Raw genomic sequence first — 13,343 nt, 5'->3', positions numbered from 1 at the left:
CATCCAGGGGCCTGGCCACCAGAGGCCGTTGCTGCCCGCTTTCTGCGGTGGGAAAGCCAGGCCTTCCTATGGCACCTCCCGGCATCTTCCCACCTGGAACTGACCTGGACCGCATGTTTCCCAATCTTCAGGAAACCTCTAATAGACGAAACTATGCCCGCCTATAGGAAACTTCTATGAGTTTATTTGAGCCACAGAGTTCCAGGACGTGCAAAATCTCAGCGATTGAGAAAATGCTCGGAGAGTGGCAGTATCACAGCTAATTTATACATTAGGATCAGCCGAGACCGGTTTGGCTCAATGGATAGAACGTCGGCTTGGGGACCGAAGGGTCCCGGGTTCGATTCCGGTCAAGGGCATGTACCTTGGTTGCGGGCATATCCCCAGTAGGGGGTGTGCAAGAGGCAGCTGATCGATGACTCTCTCTCATCGATATTTCTAACTCTCTATCTCTCTCCCTTCCTCTCTGTACAAAATCAATAAAAAAATAAATAAATAAATAAATAAATAAATAAAATAAATAATTTATACATTAGGATCAAAGGAGGAGACGCTACATGAACTCCACTGGAGGGAGATTACAGAAGCGGCAGAAAGCAAAGTGGCGAAATCTCCAGGACTGGATAAAAAGGAGAATGGAGAAGCGCATACTTCTTTTATATATATATATATATATATATATATATATATATATATATATATATATTATTGATTTTTTACAGAGAGGAAGAGAGAGAGAGAGCTAGAAACGTCAATGAGAGAGAAACATCGACCAGCTGCCTCTTGCACACCCCCCACTGGGGATGTGCCCGCAACCAATGTACATGCCCTTAACCGGAATCGAACCTGGGACTCTTCAGCCCGCAGACCGACGCTCTACCACTGAGTCAAACCGGTTTCGGCAAAGCGCATACTTCTTTTACATGGGTGGGTACAGGAGAGTTAACTCACTTTCCCAGTAAAGAGAGATGGTGTGCAGGCAACGAGATGGCAGGGAGGGTGGGCCTGTGCTCTGGTGCCTGCAGTTGTGCCTTCCAGAGGTCTGGAAAAGAAGATTACTCTGAAGCCCTGGCCAGGTAGCTCAATACGTTGGAGAGCCATCCTGTGCACCAAAAGGTTGCTGGTTCCATTGCCCCAGGGCACATGCCCCCGTTGTGGGCTCAATCCCCTGTAGGGGGTGTGCACGAGGGCTGACCCATGTTCCCCTCGCACATGGATGCTTCTCTTTCTCTCTAAAATTCAATTAATGTGTGTATATATATATATAGGGTCGGCAACTAAGTAATTGCGGGTTTCACACATGGCTTCAGTTGAATTTTTAGGTTTGCAGGCGTAGTACAAATGTAAAACACATTTTGTTATTTGATAGTTGGCTATTCAGCTGTTAATCAGTAAAAAAAGTTTTTTGATCTGTTTTGTAGTTTTCGTTTGGCGTTCGTTGAAAAATGGAAAATCAAGAGGAACATTTTCGTCATATTTTGCTTTTTTATTTCCGCAAAGGGAAAAACGCATCGCAAGCTCATAAAAAGTTATGTGCTGTTTATGGTGACGAAGCCTTAAAAGAATGGCAGTGTCAAAATTGGTTTGCCAAATTTCGTTCTGGTGATTTTTCACTCAAAGATGAAAAACGCTCTGGTCGTCCAGTTGAAGTTGATGACGCCCTAATCAAAGCAATAATCAATTCGGACTGTCACAGTACAACACGTGAGATTGCAGAGAAGCTTCATGTATCACATACATGCATTGAAAATCACTTAAAACAACTTGGCTATGTTCAAAAACTCGATACATGGGTTCCTCACGAACTGAAAGAATCACAGTTAACGCAACGCATTAGCAGCTGCGATTTGCTAAAGAAACGTAATGAAAATGATCCATTTTTAAAACGACTGATAACTGGCGATGAAAAATGGGTTGTTTACAACAATATCAAGCGGAAAAGATCGTGGAGCAGGCCAGGTGAACCAACTCAAACAACATCAAAAGCTGATATTCATCAAAAGAAGGTTTTGTTATCAGTTTGGTGGGATTACAAAGGAATTGTCTACTTTGAACTCTTACCACCCAACCGAACGATCAATTCTGATGTCTACATTGAACAACTAACGAAATTAAACAATGCAGTTGAAGAAAAGCGGCCCGAATTGACAAATCGAAAAGGTGTTGTATTCCATCATGACAATGCAAGGCCACACACATCTTTGGTCACTCGGCAAAAATTAATGGAGCTTGGTTGGGATGTTTTGCCATATAGTCCTGACCTTGCACCATCTGATTACTTTTTGTTTCGATCTTTACAAAACTCCTTGAATGGTAAAAATTTCAATAATGATGATGATGTCAAATCGTACCTGATTCAGTTTTTTGCTAATAAAAACCAGAAGTTTTTTGAACGTGAGATTATGATGCTGCCTGAAAGATGGCAAAAGGTCATTGATCAAAATGGGCAATACATTACAGAATAAAGTTATTTAGTTCCATGAAAAAATTGTCTTTGATTTTCTTTAAAAAATCCGCAATTACTTAGTTGCCGACCCCCCCAGGAAATATTTTATTGACAACCAGGAACATAGCCATAAGAAGGAAGTACACAGGACTGCAAACTAAACCCAAAGGCCAGCAGGGGCCATTTGGGACAGGAACACTGCATCCTGGGGTCCTCACAGTCTCCTACCCGCAGACACATAAGACTGAACATCCAGGAGAGGGGGCAGTGACTTTTTTTACAGAGAGGAAGAGATTTTTTACAGAGAGGAAGAGAGAGAGAGAGCTAGAAACTCTAGCTCCAGAGAGTGTTCCAGAGAGTGACAGGATATATGATGCCTCATTACAAGAGACAGGGTAAGGAGGTAAAATGGAGAGAGGGTCCATCACTGTCTGAAACCACCTCCTCCTCTTAGAGCCAACACCAGGTGGAGGACTGAGCTGCCTAGGATTTTATAATCAGCTACTGTCTTCTCATTCATCTGTTTACCGCTGTAGATGAGCCGCTGCTGCTGTGGGGGGATCCCCTCTTTCTCTTCCGCACGTTCCTTTATTCTTTCCACCTTATCTGTGGGTTCAATGTCAATCTCAGTCTCCTTTCCGGTCAGCATCTTCTTCCAATATTGGGTCTGCACACAGATAAATCTACCGCTGCAGTGGCTGCTGCCACTCCCTGGCACTCTGTCTGAAAAAAATATTTTTTTTTTTTATTGATTTTTTTACAGAGAGGAAGAGAGAGGGATGGAGAGTTAGAAACATTGATGAGAGAGAATCATCGATCAGCTGCCTCTTGCACACCCCCCACTGGTGATGTGCCCGCAACCAAGGTACATGCCCTTGACCGGAATCGAACCCGGGACCTTTCAGTTTGCAGGCTGACGCTCCATCCACTGAGCCAAACCGATTTTGGCAATGTGCCTCCACTTTTTGCCTGAGCACCCCACCCGCACCCCATGCCTCCTCCATCAGACTGGACTCCATTTCTGAGTAAGGCCTCTACGGTGGGGGAGGGGCGGGGGGTCACGTTGGAAGAACCTCAATGTGGAGGGACCTCCATGGGGAGAGGGCCTGGAAGACAGCTTCTTTCAGTGCCCTGGTGGCAGGGAGGTCTCGGTCTGTACAAAACCCACAGACAGCCTGGCCATGAGCGCTGCTTCCCTGTGCTCACTCCTAGAGCCCCTGCCCAGGGCCAAGACGGGCGGGGGCGAGAGAGCAGGAGGAAAGGCAGGGATGACAAGGCCCACATGGCCCAGCGCCCCCTGCAGGAAAGCCTGCCGTGCTCTCAGGCCGCACCACCTGCAGGGGGCAGCGCAGGGCAGCACTGGTGCCCGGCGGGGAAGTCCAGGCCCTGCCTCTGGGCCCGTGATGTAGCAGGAGTCACCCCACAGCCTCCGCGTCCTCGAATGTAAAACAATCCCGACGACCCCCGGCGGGGAAGGAGCATCCGTGTGAGCTCATGCTGGGCCGCCAGGCTCCACGTGGCTCCAGGCTGGACCTCAGCCGCACCCCATACCCGGATCCGAAGACCCTCTGCCTCCGCTCCCCACCCGGCGCTCTGTCGCAGCCACGCGGGTCCTCACTGTCCTCTGGACAGAGGTGCCCACACCCCTCTCAGGCCTCTTGCACCGGCCATTGTCCCAGTGACCACTCAGCTCAACCCGGCGCTTCCCGCGGGACTGTGTTCGAACATCCCCTCCTCGGGGACCCTGTCCCCGAACCCCCTTCTGAAAATGCCAACCGCCTCCCCCGCCCCTGCTTTCTTTCCTCCAGAGACAGATCGCCACCCGACACACTGGGCTGGTGGGTTCCTTGTCTTCTCCCGAGAGAATGCCAGCCCCGGGGAGCAGAGGCGAGCGCACGGCTGCACCCAGGACAGGGCCTGGGCAGAGCAGGCACTGGAGACGTCTGCCAAGTAAACGAGTAGATTTCCCAGGATAATCACGACAGCACTGTCCCGAGGTCGCAGTGGGGTCTGTGAGGGGCAGGACTGCTCTCAGCTGGAGGGAAGCGGGGGGTTAAAGTCACGGGAAAAGCTTGTCAGAGGGCGCAGGGAGGTCTGACCTTCGGCCCCAGGGCGCACAGGTCGGCTGAGGGGAGGGGCGGAGGGCAGTCCCATCAGGGAGCAGCCAGCCAGAGGCCCGGCCACAGGGCTAACGTGTTGTGTCTGGGGCACAGGTCCAGGCAGGAGGCTCAGGAGGAAGGCTTGACGGTGAGGCCAAAGGCAGACAGGGCCATGAAGACCGGTCTCGAAGGGCAGGGGGACTGAGGGAGCCATAGAGACCCCTCCCAGATGGACCGGTCTGCTTGGTGGGGGAGTGACCCACACGAACAACATGAAGGTAACTGTTGGGAGCCATCAGAGTTGAGACAAGCAACTCCGTCTTAAGGAAATAGAATTAAGTTCCTTCTAGCAGAAGTTATGCGGTGCCCTGAGGGTTTGGCCAGAAGATAAGATTAACCTGCCGCTTAGCATCTTTGCAACTTCCCCTTCCTGATCCTCCCCCATAGCTAGCCCAGCCTTGGAATGTTACACCTTGGAATGTTACGACGCCCTGGCAGTTAGCCAATCCTGTGTTGCCAGATACCTTACCACCTTGTCACTCAGTGCCTAAACCAATTATACACTGCCAAAGACCCCTCTGCATAGGCAACCCTGCCCCCCTTTGTTTCTGCTGTATATATACAGCCATTTCAAAAAATAAAGTTCGAGGCTTGATCAGAACTTTGTCTTGCCTCCATTTCTTTGCGTCTCCTGTCCTCTATCATTCCCTTCTAGGTGCCTCCTCGCCCCCACGTTGATCTCCCGCTGGTCGGGACAGGTAACAATCACACCATCCTATCAATAGACTCGGAAAAAGCATCGGACAAAATCCAGCATCTAGCCGAAACCGGTTTGGCTCAGCGGTAGAGCGTCGGTCTGCGGACTGAAAGGTCCCAGGTTTGATTCCGGTCAAGGGCATGTACCTTGGTTGCGGGCACATCCCCGTTAAGGGGTGTGCAAGAGGCAGCTGGTTGATATTTCTCTCTCACCAACATTTCTAGCTCTCTATCTCTCTCCCTTCCTCTCTGTAAGAAAAATCAATAAAATACATATTTAAAAAAAATCCAGCATCTACTCAGCAAGGTGGAGATAGCGGCGACACACCTCAACATAAGAAAGGCCCTATGTGGCCCTATATGGCCGGTTTTGCTCAGTGGATAGAGTGTCGGCTTGTGGACTGAAGGGCCCCGGATTCGATTCCAGTCGAGGGCATATGCCGGGGTTGTGGGCTCCATCCCCAGGAGGGGGCGTGCAGGAGGCAGCCCATCAGTAATTCTCTCGTCATTGATGTTTCTATCTCTCCCTCTCCCTTCCTCTCTGGAATCAATAAAAACATGTTTAAAAGAAGAAGGAGGAGGAGGACGAGGAGGAGGAGGGCAGGTGGGGGGGTTGTGGAGCTCAGGGCGGCAGACTTTTCCTGCAGGTACCCACATACATGTGCACATGTGTGTAGATATGAGTTCACAGGAAGCCAACCCCCAACCTGGAACAGATGACCCAGGGGCCCAGCTTGCAGCCCGCCCACCTGCCAGGCAGAGCTGTCAGAGGGAGGCCCAGGGCCCCCTGGCAGTGCCCGGGCAGGAGGACCCCAATGTCAAAGCTGCGCGTCAGAAAACTCCTTGGGAAGGCCGAGCAAGGCCGCCCCTGACATCATGGACATTCGCTGATACCCCCAAGGCTACTCAGACCACAGCCTTGGCGAGATGGGGGGAGGGGAGGGGTACAGCCATCACAGCCGCCATGGGGGGAAGCAGGGCACAGAATCAGACAGGCCCAGGGACCCCAGTCCAGATGCGGCCAGCCACCCCCACCTCTGGAGGAGGAGGTCGGAGAGGGTCTGCCAACCCCCCCCTCCCCCTAACTCCTGGGCCCTGACAGTCAGACACGCCCGGCTCACCCTCCTTCCCCGAGTGCCCAGTGGCGTCACCCCGAGGCCAGGCCCTGCCTCCAGACACCCTCTGAGCTCATGGGGTCACGCGGGCAGCGGGCTGAACCCAGCTCACCTGCACCACTGTGACCTCTGCGTTTGCGTCAGCAGCACCAGAGCGCCGGGACAGGGACAGGGACAAGGACAGGGACAGGGACAGGTCGGCACTGATAAGCCTCAGGGAGCCAGGGCCAGAGCCTGCTGCTCACAGGGCTCTGTCCACTGCCCCAGCCTGTCCTCCCCGCCCCCACCAGGCACCAGACCCGGCCAGAGAGCCCCACTCGGTGCCCCCGTGTGAGGGCCCCCTGCTGCTCAGGCCTTGCTGGTGGGAGGCCCAGGCTCCAGGCCCCCCCTCCATGTAATGGCACCCCTAAACCTCCTCCCCCTCCTTTGCCAAGCACTGCGGGCAATATGGCGTGGCCCTGGCCTGGGAGGCCTGGACCAGGGCCTGGGAGAGCGGGGCTGGCAGGGTGGCCGGGAAGGGAGGGAGGGTCTGGGAGGCTTGGGGCAGGGGCATCACAGGGCAGAGGGACAGCAACGCAAGGCCGGGTGGCGATCTGCTGGGAGGGGGTGAGGGACAGAGGAGCGGGTGTTGGGGGTCCTCTGAGTGGGTGGGCCTTGCAGACCCCCGTGGCTCCTGCCCAGCGGGAGGGAGCTGCGGGGAAGGGGCCGGGGTGAGCAGAGGAGGAGCACAGGCAGGTTTGCTTTAAACCCCCAGCCCCAGCCCCAGCCGCAGCCCCAGCCCCAGCCCCAGTCCCAGCCCCATCCCCAGCCCCAGCCCCAGCCCCAGCCCCAGTCCCAGCCCCAGTCTCAGCCACAGCCCCAGCCACAGCCACAGCCCCAGCCACAGCCACAGCCACAGCCACAGCCACAGCCCCAGCCACAGCCCCAGCCCCAGCCCCAGCCACAGCCCCAGCCACAGCCACAGCCACAGCCACAGCCACAGCCACAGTCCCAGCCCCAGCCCCAGCCACAGCCCCAGCCACAGCCACAGCCACAGCCCCAGCCCCAGCCACAGCCACAGCCACAGCCACAGCCACAGCCCCAGCCCCAGCCCCATACCCATCCCCATACCCATACCCAGCCCCAGCCCCAGCCCCGCCCCAGCCACAGCCCCAGCCACAGCCCAGCCACAGCCACAGCCACAGCCCAGCCACAGCCACAGCCCCAGCCCCAGCCCCAGCCACAGCCACAGCCCCAGCCCCAGCCCCATACCCATCCCCAGCCCCAGCCCCAGCCCCAGCCCCAGCCCCGCCCCAGCCACAGCCCCAGCCACAGCCCAGCCACAGCCACAGCCACAGCCCCAGCCACAGCCCAGCCACAGCCACAGCCACAGCCCAGCCACAGCCAGCGTGGCTCCGTGGTTGAGCATCGACCTACGGACCAGGAGGTCACAGTTTGATTCTGTCAGGGCACAGGCCCGGGTTTCAGGCTCGATCCCTAGTAGGGGGCATGCAGGAGGCAGCCGATCCATGCTTCTCTCTCATCATTGAGGTTTCTATCTCTCATTCCTTCTCCCTCCCTCTCTGAAATCAATAAGAAAGGAAGGAAAGAAGGGAGGAAAGCAGAGGGAGGGAGGGAGGGAAGGAAAGGCACCCCTAAACACTGGAACCGCAGGGCCGGTGAAAGGCTCTGCCAGGCCTGCCAGCAGCCCCGGGCTCACCTTTGCTCGCCAGCTGATTGTATAACCTCCCCTTGCCCAACCGGAGCCTTTGTTTTCAGATCTCCTGCTAATCCTGCAGGACAAAGGCCTTCCGTCAGTCACACTTCAGCAGGTTCCTCTTCCCACCCGGCCCTGCCCCACCCCCCAGTTCCCCTGGCAGCCCGCCACCCTCCATTGCCCTCCGGGGGTGCACGGAGCCAGGCGCCCCTGGCTGGACAGGGTGATGTGTGAACCCCCCGGTCTCTCCCGAGGTCTGGGGAGCATGCTCGCTCCTGAACCGCCCTGGGACCCCAGGAGGGGGGGATCCGGAACAAGAGGGGAGAGGGAGGGGCCCCTGAGGGGCCCTCAGGCCGAGGCTCTTCTGGCCAGTGTGTTGCTGGGAGGCATGGGTGGGTCCCTGGCGGTCAGTCCTGCGGCCTGGCCTCCAAGCTGGACAGCCCCTCCTCTGGCCCTGCGGACAGCCAGGCATCAGGCCCGGCTCCGGGCCTGGGTCCCGGGGCGGCCTCAGGCAGAGCTGGGCTGGGCTGTGCTCCCGGGAAACCTTGCTGAGGGCCTGTTTGTCAGCGAGCGGCATCCAGCCAGAGCCTCGGGGGCCAGGTGGCCCTGCGCCCAGGAACCTGGGGCCCAGGAAGTGCTGAGAGGCCACAGGAGTGTCGCTGTCCTCATCGTAAGTGCCAGAACAAACACTTGGAGCCACGGGTCTGCATGCCCATTAAACAGGTGGGGAAACTGAGCCCGGAGAGAAGCAGGGACTGTTAGTCACACAGCGTGACCGCAACGCCCGGGGAAAGCTCCGGCTTCACACTGGCCAGTGGGCAGTGTCAGCGGGCACCGGGGCAGGATGGCCACAGAGCAGGCGGCGGAGGGCGGGATGTCGGGGCTCAGGACAGCCCAGGCCTCATCAGGGACTGGGGGGCAGAGGGAGGGATTGTGAGGCCCCATCCCGGGAAGCTGGTTGGGGTTGGCAGGAAGGATGAGGGTGACCCTGCAGGTGGGTGTGACTCCGAGCATGACCGTCCCTGTCCGGCCACAGCGAGTGTCGCCGGGCACGGGCTGTGCACAGGAGGCGGCAGTGGCTCCGGGCCTCTGGGCCTGGGACCAGGTGTGAATGCGGAACAGCCGGCGTGCGGCCCTGTGTCTGTGAGAGAAACGGCCCAGGAACTCCTGACCCTGGAGTGCCGTCAGCTGCCAGCCGCTTCTGTCTGTGAGGCTCGGTGGCTGGACAATGTTCCGAATGTCGTCACCAGACAGCACATCCCTGTCATATTCCCGTGGGCTCCCACCGGAGGCACTGAGGACGGGGAGGAGGGATCTGGGGGCCTGGGGGGGACGTGCCACATGCCCTGTGGTCTGTCCGAAGGCCCCGCCCCAGCGCAGCGGCATGGGCCTCCGTGGGGTGCTGACACCCCCAGTGCACAGGCCAGGCCGGGGCCAGAGCCCGCAGCCCGGTGAGCACAGACGGAGGCGTGGAGGGGGCTGTGCGGCCGCAGGGAGAACTCGCACAGGGAGGCGGTGCGGTGGCAGGGTGCCCGGGATGTGGGCGCTCGCCGACCGCCCTGGGGCAGGCTCCCACGGGTGCCCGAGCAGCCGGGCGCCTGGTGAGTGACCTCGCTCCGATTCCTGCCCATCTGCGCGCTGTGTGCTGACCAGCCGTCTGCTTCCCCTTTCCACGCTGATAAGCTGCCCACAGTCAGCCTCACGGCGGGGCCTGAGAACCCCCCACACTCCCCCTCCCCCCGCCCCGCCTGCATTCAGGGTGCAGGGCGCCCAGTGCGGACACCCACTGCGCGTTTTCCTTCACGGCGACCGCACCTGCGCATTTGTGCCCTCGCCCCCTCCTTCCTCCAACGCTCAGAGCTCCTCCATGAGCCGCCGCCGGCAGCACTGCTGACCCCACCAGCCCCCCAGGTCAGAGCCACGAAGGCAAAGTCCCAACGGACCCCGAGCGGGTGGCTCAGGAAAGAGGAACCGGGGCTGGGGGACGGCGGCCGTTAGCCGGAGGGAAGCTGAGCTGGTGTCACAACCCGCGGCTGCAGGGAGCCAGAAGCTGGGAGGTTGGGTAAATGCTGGGGCTGCGTGCCACCCCCCCTCCCCGCCCCCAGGCCCCCATGGCCAGGCCTGGCAGTCACTCTGTCAGAAGCCCGGGGTCGGCCTCGGCTGGGACTGAGCCCCAAGGCTCCAGAGCTGTCCCCCAATCCCAAACCGCAGAACAGGGTCCCCGTCTGGGCTGGCTCTCCGGGCTCCTCCGCTGGCCTCAGGGTCCCCACCAGCTACTCCAGCCTCTGCGGCTCCCACGGGGGCTCGGAGGGCGTCAGCTCCCCCTTCCTGAGTGAAGGAGGGAGATCTTTCTGGAAGGGCCCTGGAGAACTGCCAGCCGTGTTGTCTTGGGAAAGACCCAGATGAGAGGAACTTCTTTCTTTATTTTATTTAAATAACTAGAAGCCTGGTGCACAAAATTAGTGCACTTGAGTGGGGGTCCCTCGGCCCAGCCTGCGCCCTCTTGCAGTCTGGACCCCTCAGGGGATGTCCGTCTGCCTGCTTGGGGATCGGGCCTAAGCCAGCAGTCAGACATCCCTCTCACAGTCCGGGGCTCTCAGAGTCCGGGACCCCTCGCTCCTTACTGGTCACCTGCAGCGGAGGCAGGAGAGGCTCCTGCCACCGCCACTGCACTCGCCAGCCATTAGCCTGGCTTCTGGCACTCCCCCCATGGGAGCGCACTGACCACCAGGGGGCAGCTTCTGCATTGAGTGTATGCCCCCTGGTGGTCAGTGTGTGTCATACAGACCGGTGGTTCTGCCGTTCAGTCAATTTGCACATTAGGGTTTTATTGTATAGGATACTTTATTTTTTAGAGAGACAAGGAGGGAGAGAGAGAGAGGAGAGAAACATGGAGGTGAGAGCATAACATCGATCGACTGCCTCCTGCACGGCCCCCACTGGGGATCGAGCTCACGACCTGGGCATGTGCCCTGACTGGGAATCGAACCAGCCACCTTTTGGTGCAGGGACGACGCCCAACCAGCTGAGCCACACGGGCCAGGTCAGGGGACCTTTTGCTTTCCCTGCCATACATGCTATTTGCGTTTTTACCATAAACAAATATCTATTCAAATACGGTTTCCTTATTAAAGACACACACAGTGAGAATGCAAAGTGCTCCCATAAAAATCAGGATGCGAGGCTTTCCTTGAGGAGTGGGCAGAAGGCCAGGCCGCTGTGGCCGGCCTCAGCCCAGGGCCCCCAGGCCCAGGGCCCCCAGGCCCCCCGCTGCCCTGGCCCCTGGCCCCGGGCCTCCTGCTGCAGGGTCAGCCTGCTGGGTGTGCAGGGCGGGTGGGGGAGGGCGGTGAGCGCTCCCCGGGGGGGGGGGGGGTATGTAGCCATCAGCCGCGGCTGATTTCAGTCACAAGGGCTCTCAAGGCCGCCGCGGCGCTGGGGCTGGGGCCGGGGCCGTTGGCGTGTCACAAGCCGCGGTCTTGCACAAGAAACTGTTAACCGGTCCCCGCGGGGCCCCAGCGCGGTCTGGCCTCCCTCCCCCACCCGGCTGCAGGGCTCCAGGCCCAAAGGGAACCCTGGAGAGAGGGAGCCCCGTGGCCCTTGGCTCCCTGGGCCCGGGGGTGGGTGGCCGGGCAAGGGGACGCTGAGAGCGGAGGGCGGGCGGGCTGCTCGAGTGCCCACGCTGGCTCTGCATCAGCGCGGACAGGCACTCCGAGCCCCAGTGCCCGCATCCCCCCGCACCCGCGTCAGCAGCCGCTGCTAACACCCAGAGCCAGGCCGCAGGGTCCCCACGCCCACCTCCCACCTCCCTCCTCAAGCCCATGGTTCTGTGGAGAAACAGTACCAATTTCTTTTTCTTTTTTTTGCACCGATTTCTTTATTTAATACGTTTTTAATGATTTCAGAGAGGAAGGGAGAGAGAGATAGAAGCGTCCATGATGAGAAAGAATCATGGGTCGGCTGCCTCCTGCAAGTCCCCACTGGGGATCGAGCCCACAACCCGGGCCTGTGCCCTGACCGGGAATCGAACCGTGACCTACCGGTTCCTAGGCCGATGCTCAACCCCTGAGCCGCGCCGGCCGGGGCAGAACCGACTTTTCCGGTTATGTTAGGGGCGGGCTCACGTGATTGTGGAGGCTGCAGGGCTGGGGGGCTGGCACCTCGGTCGGCAGAGTCCCTCCCTGGGGGCGGTTTGGCTCGAGGCCTTCAGCTGAATGCACTTCGCCCACCACCTCCTCAAGGAAAACCTCCTTTGCTGGTGGTAGATGTTAGTCACGCACCCACACAGCCGCCTCCCCTTGGGGAACCTCCGGAGCTGCCTCGGAGCAGTGAGAGCTAGATAAGAACCGCATTCAGGCCCGGCCGGTGTGGCTCAGTGGTGAGAGTCAGCCTATGAACTAGGACAGTGGTCGGCAAACTCATTAGTCCACAGAGCCAAATATCAACAGCATAACGATTGACATTTGAGAGCCACATTTTTAAAATTTAAACTTCTTCTAACACCACTTCTTCAAAATAGACTCGCCGAGGCCATGGTATTTTGTGGAAGAGCCACACTCAAGGGGCCAAAGAGCGGCATGTGGCTCGAGAGCCATGGTTTGCCGACCACTGAGCCAGGAGGTCAGGGTTCAATTCCTGGGCACGTGCCCAGGTTGCTTCGGGCTCAATCCCCAGTAGGGGGCGTGCAGGAGGCAGTCGATCCATGATTCTCTCTCATCACTGATGTTTCTATCTCCCTCTCCCTTCCTCTCTGAAATCAATAAAATACATATTTAAAAAAAAAAACCAAAAACTGCATCCAATAAGGCAGTGGCTTTTATTATAGAATTACTTTTTTTAGAAGATTCTGCCTTCTCACACTGGACCCACCCCGATTCCACGGAGACCTGACCCCTGGCTGCAGCCCAGCCTCCCCTCTCCTGGCTTCCTCACTCCCTGGGGGTGGGGGAACACTAGACTAGAAGGCATCGAAGGCCGGCCATGCTCTCTACGCGCTGGCTGTGGGACCTCGGGTAAGTCATGTAACCGCTCTGAGCTTTCGTCCCACATTACCCTGGCCGCTGCTTCGAGAGCTGAGGGCACGTGCAATCCCAGCGCCAGGCCTGTCCTCTGAACGGAGCGGCTCCGGCTGCCACAGGGCCCTGCGGCGTCACCCCTGCTGGCTCTCTCCCGTTCTCCCTGAGCCCTGCCACTCTCCCGCCCATTCTCCCGCCCCCCTCCCTGACCCCGCTCCC

General features: G+C 58.2%; 1 protein-coding gene across 1 annotated transcript in view; it reads right to left on the bottom strand.

Moving 5' to 3' along the window:
- TWF2 (twinfilin actin binding protein 2) overlaps positions 1–13,343 on the bottom strand; it is a 99,123-nt gene that overhangs the window by 45,568 nt on the left and 40,212 nt on the right. The gene's annotated exons all lie outside the window — the stretch shown is intronic.

This window comes from Pipistrellus hanaki (genome assembly GCF_964339955.1).
Source record: "Pipistrellus hanaki genome assembly, chromosome: 13".
Lineage (NCBI taxonomy): Eukaryota > Metazoa > Chordata > Mammalia > Chiroptera > Vespertilionidae > Pipistrellus > Pipistrellus hanaki.
This window is presented reverse-complemented; position numbering and strand designations above follow the sequence as displayed.